This window comes from Euprymna scolopes, chromosome 38, assembly GCF_053919585.1.
Source record: "Euprymna scolopes isolate OS-2025 chromosome 38, ASM5391958v1, whole genome shotgun sequence".
NCBI classification, from domain to species: domain Eukaryota; kingdom Metazoa; phylum Mollusca; class Cephalopoda; order Sepiida; family Sepiolidae; genus Euprymna; species Euprymna scolopes.
Genome location: NC_136519.1, coordinates 83,784,879 through 83,793,570, shown reverse-complemented (window position 1 = coordinate 83,793,570; position 8,692 = coordinate 83,784,879). Strand labels below are relative to the sequence as shown.

General features: G+C 32.1%; 1 pseudogene; it reads left to right on the top strand.

The window, feature by feature from the left end:
- Positions 1-7,037: 7,037 nt before the first annotated feature.
- On the top strand, positions 7,038-7,156 carry LOC145263504 (5S ribosomal RNA; annotated as a pseudogene).
- The last annotated feature ends 1,536 nt before the right edge of the window (positions 7,157-8,692 follow it).

Genomic DNA, 8,692 nt, shown 5'->3' with positions numbered 1-8,692 from the left:
TTGATAAGAACACATATGTAAGAACACACAGACACTTAAAAGTACCCTTAGAAGTAAAAGAAACATTAAAGAGGAAACGTTAAGTAGAAGTAAACGAAATATTAAAGCAATAAATAAATAAGAACAAAAATATGGAAGCCGTTAGTTAACCAAATGAACATCAGTAAATAAACAAAGTAAACGAAATATTAAAGTAATAAATAAATAAGAAGGACGCAAAAACCATTTCGGAACAATATTATTAATCATTTACCGAACAAAAATATGGAAGCCGTTAGTTAACCAAATGAACATCAGTAAATAAACAAAGTAAACGAAATATTAAAGTAATAAATAAATAAGAACAAAAATATGGAAGCCGTTAGTTAACCAAATGAACATCAGTAAATAAACAAAGTAAACGAAATATTAAAGTAATAAATAAATAAGAACAAAAATATGGAAGCCGTTAGTTAACCAAATGAACATCAGTAAATAAACAAAGTAAACGAAATATTAAAGTAATAAATAAATAAGAACAAAAATATGGAAGCCGTTAGTTAACCAAATGAACATCAGTAAATAAACAAAGTAAACGAAATATTAAAGTAATAAATAAATAAGAACAAAAATATGGAAGCCGTTAGTTAACCAAATGAACATTCAGTAAATAAACAAAGTAAACGAAATATTAAAGTAATAAATAAATAAGAACAAAAATATGGAAGACGTTAGTTAACCAAATGAACATCAGTAAATAAACAAAGTAAACGAAATATTAAAGTAATAAATAAATAAGAACAAAAATATGGAAGACGTTAGTTAACCAAATGAACATCAGTAAATAAACAAAGTAAACGAAATATTAAAGTAATAAATAAATAAGAACAAAAATATGGAAGACGTTAGTTAACCAAATGAACATCAGTAAATAAACAAAGTAAACGAAATATTAAAGTAATAAATAAATAAGAACAAAAATATGGAAGCCGTTAGTTAACCAAATGAACATCAGTAAATAAACAAAGTAAACGAAATATTAAAGTAATAAATAAATAAGAACAAAAATATGGAAGCCGTTAGTTAACCAAATGAACATCAGTAAATAAACAAAGTAAACGAAATATTAAAGTAATAAATAAATAAGAAAAAAAATATGGAAGCCGTTAGTTAACCAAATGAACATCAGTAAATAAACAAAGTAAACGAAATATTAAAGTAATAAATAAATAAGAACAAAAATATGGAAGCCGTTAGTTAACCAAATGAACATTCAGTAAATAAACAAAGTAAACGAAATATTAAAGTAATAAATAAATAAGAACAAAAATATGGAAGCCGTTAGTTAACCAAATGAACATTCAGTAAATAAACAAAGTAAACGAAATATTAAAGTAATAAATAAATAAGAACAAAAATATGGAAGACGTTAGTTAACCAAATGAACATCAGTAAATAAACAAAGTAAACGAAATATTAAAGTAATAAATAAATAAGAACAAAAATATGGAAGCCGTTAGTTAACCAAATGAACATTCAGTAAATAAACAAAGTAAACGAAATATTAAAGTAATAAATAAATAAGAACAAAAATATGGAAGCCGTTAGTTAACCAAATGAACATTCAGTAAATAAACGAAGTAAACGAAATATTAAAGTAATAAATAAATAAGAAGGACGCAAAAACCGTTTCGGAACAATATTATTAATCATTTACCGAACAAAAATATGGAAGCCGTTAGTTAACCAAATGAACATCAGTAAATAAACAAAGTAAACGAAATATTAAAGTAATAAATAAATAAGAACAAAAATATGGAAGCCGTTAGTTAACCAAATGAACATTCAGTAAATAAACAAAGTACACGAAATATTAAAGTAATAAATAAATAAGAAGGACGCAAAAACCATTTCGGAACAATATTATTAATCATTTACCGAACAAAAATATGGAAGCCGTTAGTTAACCAAATGAACATCAGTAAATAAACAAAGTAAACGAAATATTAAAGTAATAAATAAATAAGAACAAAAATATGGAAGCCGTTAGTTAACCAAATAAACATTCAGTAAAATCGTATTTAATATACAAATGTTTATAATAGTATTAGTCATTAAACTGTGTAAATCTTAAAACCTAACAAAATTATAACAAAGATTAATTATTAATTGCAGTTTGAAAAAGATAAACAAAGGTTTAAAAAAAAAAATTCATTAAGTCGCTTCTGCTTTTCCATAGTTCGTATAGTACACACAAATCTGACGTCACGGAAACATGCGGTCCAATCTTCACAATCGTTTGGCAGTCCCTCATAAAGTGTATCTTCGAAATATATTTATAAATTTCAAGAAAATATCATCCGCTGGACGAGGCAAGCAGGTATGTACACATTATATATTTGTGCATACATGTCGAGACCTTTCAAGGCAATAAACGGTGTAAGAATAGAACACACACACACACACACACACACACACACACACACACATATATATAAGTAAGAACACATATGTAAAAACGCACACAGACTTTAAAAGTACCCTAAAGCAAAAAGAATCTTAAAAGTTAAAGAGAACGATTAGCAAAGTAACAAGTAACGTAAACGAACAAATGAGTAATAAATAAACAGGACGCGCAAAGACAATCTTTAACAGTTCTACTTATATGAGAAGCGGATTATTGAACATCTCTCGTATTTGCTTATCTTGACACAGTGCACTATTGCTTTATTATAGCTATTGAAAAAATTACACATAACAAATATACAAACCGTGGGGCTCAGAAGAAATGTCTGAGTGTTATCAGCAACGGGAGATCCTTTAATAATCAACGTAGAGGACCTGGTCAGCATTCTACGAATATTGACTTTTTTTATATTATTTATAAGCCTGGGTGCCCGGCGATTCCCGAGTGTTTGGACGTGTATGTTGAGCAAAAAAAAAATCGTAGTTGGCAGCCAAGCTCGAACCCTTACCGTGAAGAAGAAAAAAGAATGTGAAAAAGTGACATCTTTGCTATTGCGTCCATCGCCAAACCGGAAGTGGCGAAGATTTAAATTAAGGCTAGCCAATCTAAAAGAGGGTATGACTTTCGAAAATATCGGCGAAAAAAAGCGACCCCTCCTTATAGAAAAGTGCCCATTTGAGGGTGAAGGAATTAATGTTTTTAGCCAATTTTTCAATATTTGTCATCCGTAGTGTCAAACTTCAAAACGATACCGATATTGTGAAAATCTGTCGCCTCTGTCGAAAGTTTTAGGCAGACATACAAAGATACATACATACATTTAGACAGGTGAGATTTATATTATAGAAGAAAGATTTAGCTAAAAGATGTTTGGAAAATCGTTAGCATAACTTGGGGATTCTGTGCTATATGTGCATAAAGATTGTTGCATAATAATTCCACGTCTCCATAAGGTACCTGGTTCCTGAAGCAACCCTCTTCCTGTATAAACGTCAGATACGTCTTAAGTTCGGATACTGCTTCCACAGCCGAGATGGTATCGCTTAAAACTGTTGATTTTTATAAAATGATCTTAATGGCTTGCAATAAAGTATAAAATGCAAAAGTCAAGTATCATGCTTCAGTTGTGCTCTAAACAGAAACATTCATTCTGGACACGCCTCTGTCATACTAAAGGATCTACTATTTTAAGTTTGTGTGCTGCAGCCACGGAGAAATCTTGCTTGCCTTGACAGAATGCAATATAAACTTATTAAAGAAATGCTGTAAAAAATGTAATGATGCTGAAAATCTCTAATAAAATTTATTTGAAAAAAAAATAAGTAAATAAAAATAAATAAATAAAAAATAAATAAATAAAAGGTAAATAAATAAAAAATAAATAAATAAATAAAAAATAAATAAATAAAAAAATAAATAAATAAAAAATAAATAAATAGATAAAAATAAATAAATAAATAAAAAAATAAATAAATAAATAAATAAAAAATAGATAAATAAATAACAAATAAATAAATAAATAAAAATAAATCGTTCCATGTTTTTAAACAACAGAAATTAAAAGAAAAGAAAAAATGGAAAATGAAAGCTTCCAATTTTCTTTCCCAAAGTCATATTTATTTAAATTGTTGTTTCCTTTTTCCAAAAAAGTAAATAAAACAATTTTTACATTTCTCGGGTTCAATAGGGGAAAAAAGAAAATGTTATCTTTTATGAGTGAAAATAATTGTGTTACATGATAAGGGCTGTCCCCTTTTCATGTAAGTATAAAAATAGAGAGATTTAGTTAAAATGAAATAGATTAGACGAAATTCGAACCTCGTAATTTAGGTTTAGAAATAGATTACGAGAGAGAATTAGAAAATAGAATGTAAAACAAACCATTGTTTAGCTTAGAGATAAAATAGTTTCAAGAAAAAAATGTGCATTGTCAATTTTGTTATGAAAATTCAATTGAAAGAATGCAACTACAAGATAATTTATAAACATGTTTTTAACATATTGGAAAAATAGGTTACTGGGAATATAGGTTAAAATTCCTTTTGTAAACAAAGGAAAAAGTTTTGGACACGCATTTCCAGAACACGTGAAAGAAGACATGTTTTAACATGTGTATAACGTCATGGACAATGGGAAGTTCTCGATATAGTTAGAAACTTGAGAAAAACTTTAGAGAGAGAACGGGGAGAGTCAGAGAGAGTCTGAGGACGACAGACGACAGTCCAGACATGGACATTCGAACGTCTAGAAGCGAGACGGTCACTTTTGAAACTTAGAATGTGAAGCTTTGAATTCTTGACTCAGAAAATCACGGCCGGTCGTGAGAAGAAATAAACCCATCACGTGTTTTTATAAACGTCGTCTTTGTGTTGTAATTCTACCAAAAGGTAAAGTGAAAATTGTTACATATGTCTTGTATATCATGTGGTTTAAAATGTCTTGACATACACATCTTACATACACAATATGAACACTAAGACTGTCTGAACACTATCTCCTCACTCAAATTGAAATTGAGTGCATAAAAAGAATGTTAAAAACGATATTTCTACATAAGGTTAGAATAAGCAGAAAAGTGGAAAATTCCAATAAAGGTTAAGGTAGGATTATTGAATAGTATTCTGGACAACGCCGGAATTATTGCTGGCTGTGCACATATGGAGCTAGGTGCACACATTCAAATATTGTTGACAAGTCTGCAAACCAAGAAATGTCATCAGAAATCATAAACATTGAAAGGAATGTAGAAAGTTGACCAAGTTTTTCGAAAATGTAAATAACCACTTAGAATGCGGCTTTGATTGACAATTGGGAGACGTGTTGGTGAACAAATGAAATTGGGAAAAAGACAGAAAAAAGCGAAGAAAACCGACTTTTGTCACCAGTCGACAACAGGCCACTTGCCACTGAACATTCTCTCTCTCTCTCTCTCACACACACACACACACTCCATAGCATATTGTGGAACTATTATTGCAAGAAAAGAATTGTCACTTTTTTTATATGCCCAAAATTGACAGTGATTGTTATAAACATTCGCCGAGTATTTTGGCACACGATTTGTTAATAAACAGAACTACAGCATTACGTAATATATATATATATATATATATATATATATATATATAGAGAGAGAGAGAGAGAGAGAGAGAGAGAGAGAGAGAGAGAAATGGGTATGTATATATATATAGAGAGAGAGAGAGAAAGAGAGAGAGAGAGAAATAGGTAGATAGATAGATAGATCGAGAAATGGGTATATATATATATATATATATAGAGAGAGAGAGAGAAAGAGAGAGAGAAATAGGTAGATAGATAGATAGATAGATCGAGAAATGGGTAGATAGATATGTAGATAGAGTAATAAATCGAGAGATAGGTAGATAGGTAGATCGAGAGATAGATAGATAGATAGATAGATAGGTCGAGAAATAGATAGATATGTAGGTAGAGTAATAAATAGATAGGTAGATAGATCGAGAGATAGGTTGGTAGATGGATAGATAAATAGATAGATAGATCGAGAGATAGATAGATAACAGACAATCAAATGCTTCTACACGACTATTATCTCACATAAAAATATTGAACTTTTATGCATAAAAGAAATGTTAAAAACGGTATTTTGTACATAATGTTAGACTAAGCAGACAAATGGAGAAGTCTATTAAAAGTGAAGGCACAATTACGAACTTGATAATTGCATTAGGATTGTGTTATATATGTAACAAGACTATCCTTAGATGATTATAAAAAAAAACAATATAAAATATGAATGATAGATTAGATGTAAACGAAAAGCTTGTTTTTTTTTCTTTCAAAAGTCATACGAGATTAATGCTTTTATAATCATTAAGTAGAGTTAAGTACTCCCAATTTATTAGAGAGATTTAGTTATATTACTAACCTGGATACCCGGCGTTACTACGGCACAGTCACCTTGACACACTGGTTCTCGCCAGATCGCCGAAGTTAAGCAACGTTGAGCCTGGCCAGTACCAGATGGGTGACCATTTAGGAAGACTATACGCTGTATGTACCTTCTGGGAAGGTTGGGCGTGGCGTTAGCACCCTCACCCCGTAAAAAGAACTCAGTGGCTACAAAAGCATCTACAAAGTTGTAGATGACCTATGCCCCTTAGGGGGCTCAAGGGCTATAGATGGATGGGGGTACCCGGCGTTGCCCGGGTGTTTGGAGGTGTGTGTTGGTCAAAGAAAAAATAGTGGTAGTAGGCAGCCAGATTCGAACCCATACTGCGAAGGAGAAAAAGAACGTGAAAAAAAAGAACAAAAAAACGTGATGTCTTGCCGTTGCGTCCATCGCCAAACCGGAAGTGGCGAAGGTTTAAATTAAGGCTAGTCAATCCAAAAGAAGGTATGACTTTCGAAAATATCGGCAAAAAAGCGACCCCTCCTTGTAGAAAAGTGCCCAGTTGAGAGTGAAGGAATTAATGTTTTTAGCCGATTTTTCGATATTTGTCATCCGAAGTGTCGAGCTTCAAAACGATACAGATCTCATGAAAATCAGTCGCTTCTGTAGAAAGTTTTATACATACATACATACATACATACATACATACATACATACATAATATACGGCATAATCACGTTGACACACCGGTTCCCGTTAGATCACCGAAGTTAAGCAATGTTGAGCCTGGTCATTACTAAAATGGGTGACCATTTTGAGAAGTCCAGGTGCTGTATGTAGGAGGACGTCGACACCTCCCTGCAAAAAGTCGCAAAACCTAACGTCGTCATCTCCCCTAACGGGGATATACATGCTACTGGGGACCGCTAGTGAATTTCATACTCCCATGAAACTTCCTCCTTCGGAGGAAGCCGGTTAAACCCTGAATAGGGTTGGTGCTGACTGCACACACACACACATACATACACACATACACACATACATAATACATATATTAAACAGACATGGGGAGTTTTATATTATAGATGTAACGAGATTATCCTGACATGATTGGAAAAAGCAGAATGCTAAATACGAATAATGGCCAAGATGTTAGTGAAATGTACGGTCAGGGATGCATGTAGGCATCTTGTTTAAAATGCGGCTGTGGTTGCTTTGATTATTTCAAGATTGAAACTAAAATTTAAATCGTAAACATTGTATGGTTTTCATTTTGAAGCATGCCGACTTAAAAATTGCATAATTATCCCAGCCATCGAGAACGAGTTTTAAAAAAACATCAGAAACGAATCGACGATTGAAATGAGTTGACGCTCAGATTTGCTCCCCCTCCCTCTTAAATTTGGATGGGGAGTTGCCTGTAACTATAAAGTTGCGTGTGCTAAATAAATTGCATGTTATAATAACACATATAAAATAAAAATCTGGTGGCATGATTTTAGTTCTATAGAATACTAGCATTTCAGCCCGGCGTTGCCCGGGTGTTTGGAGGTATATGCTGTGCAAAAGCAACAAAAAAAAAGGTCAATCTTTTAAAACTTTGATCCCTATTATGACCCCCTTAAACATTATTGTTTTGAGCTCAAATAAAGTTATTAGGTTAGATCCATGTCCAAGGAACCTATATCTAACATTTCAAGTGCGTAGACCCCAAATTGTCGGAGGAGTTTGGTATCTCAGTACCCTGTATATCAAATTTCGAGTCCGTAGACTTTAAATTGACAGAGTTATTGCGTAGGGAAATGTACACAGACAGACAGACACACAGACACATTCACTTTTATAGATATACTAGCATGGGTGCCCGGTGTTGCCCGGATGTTTGGAGGTGTATGTTGAGAAAAAAAAAAAACAATGGTCAATTTTTTTAACTTTGACCCCTATTATGACCCCTTAAAATTTATTTATTCAGTTATTAAATTAGATCTATGTGCAAAAAACTTATATTTAAAATTTCAAGTGTGTAGACCCCAAATTGTCGGAGGAGTTTGGTAGAGTTCTCAAAGGTCAAATCGTTGAACTTTTACCCCTTAACAGCGACATTTCTGGCCCAAAACCTATCACATAGATTTTCCCAAATCTCAGTACCCTGTATATCAAATTTCGAGTCTGTAGACTAAAAACTGACAGAGTCATTGCGTAGGAAAATGTAACAGACACCCAGACAGACAGACAGAGACACATACAGACACGTTCACTTTTATAGATATATAGACTATTGTAGTCTTTAGCTTAATGGATCTTATGCAGACTTTGAAATCAGGGAAATCTTAATTTGTGTCTACTAACCATGCATCGACTTCAATGTGGAGCCG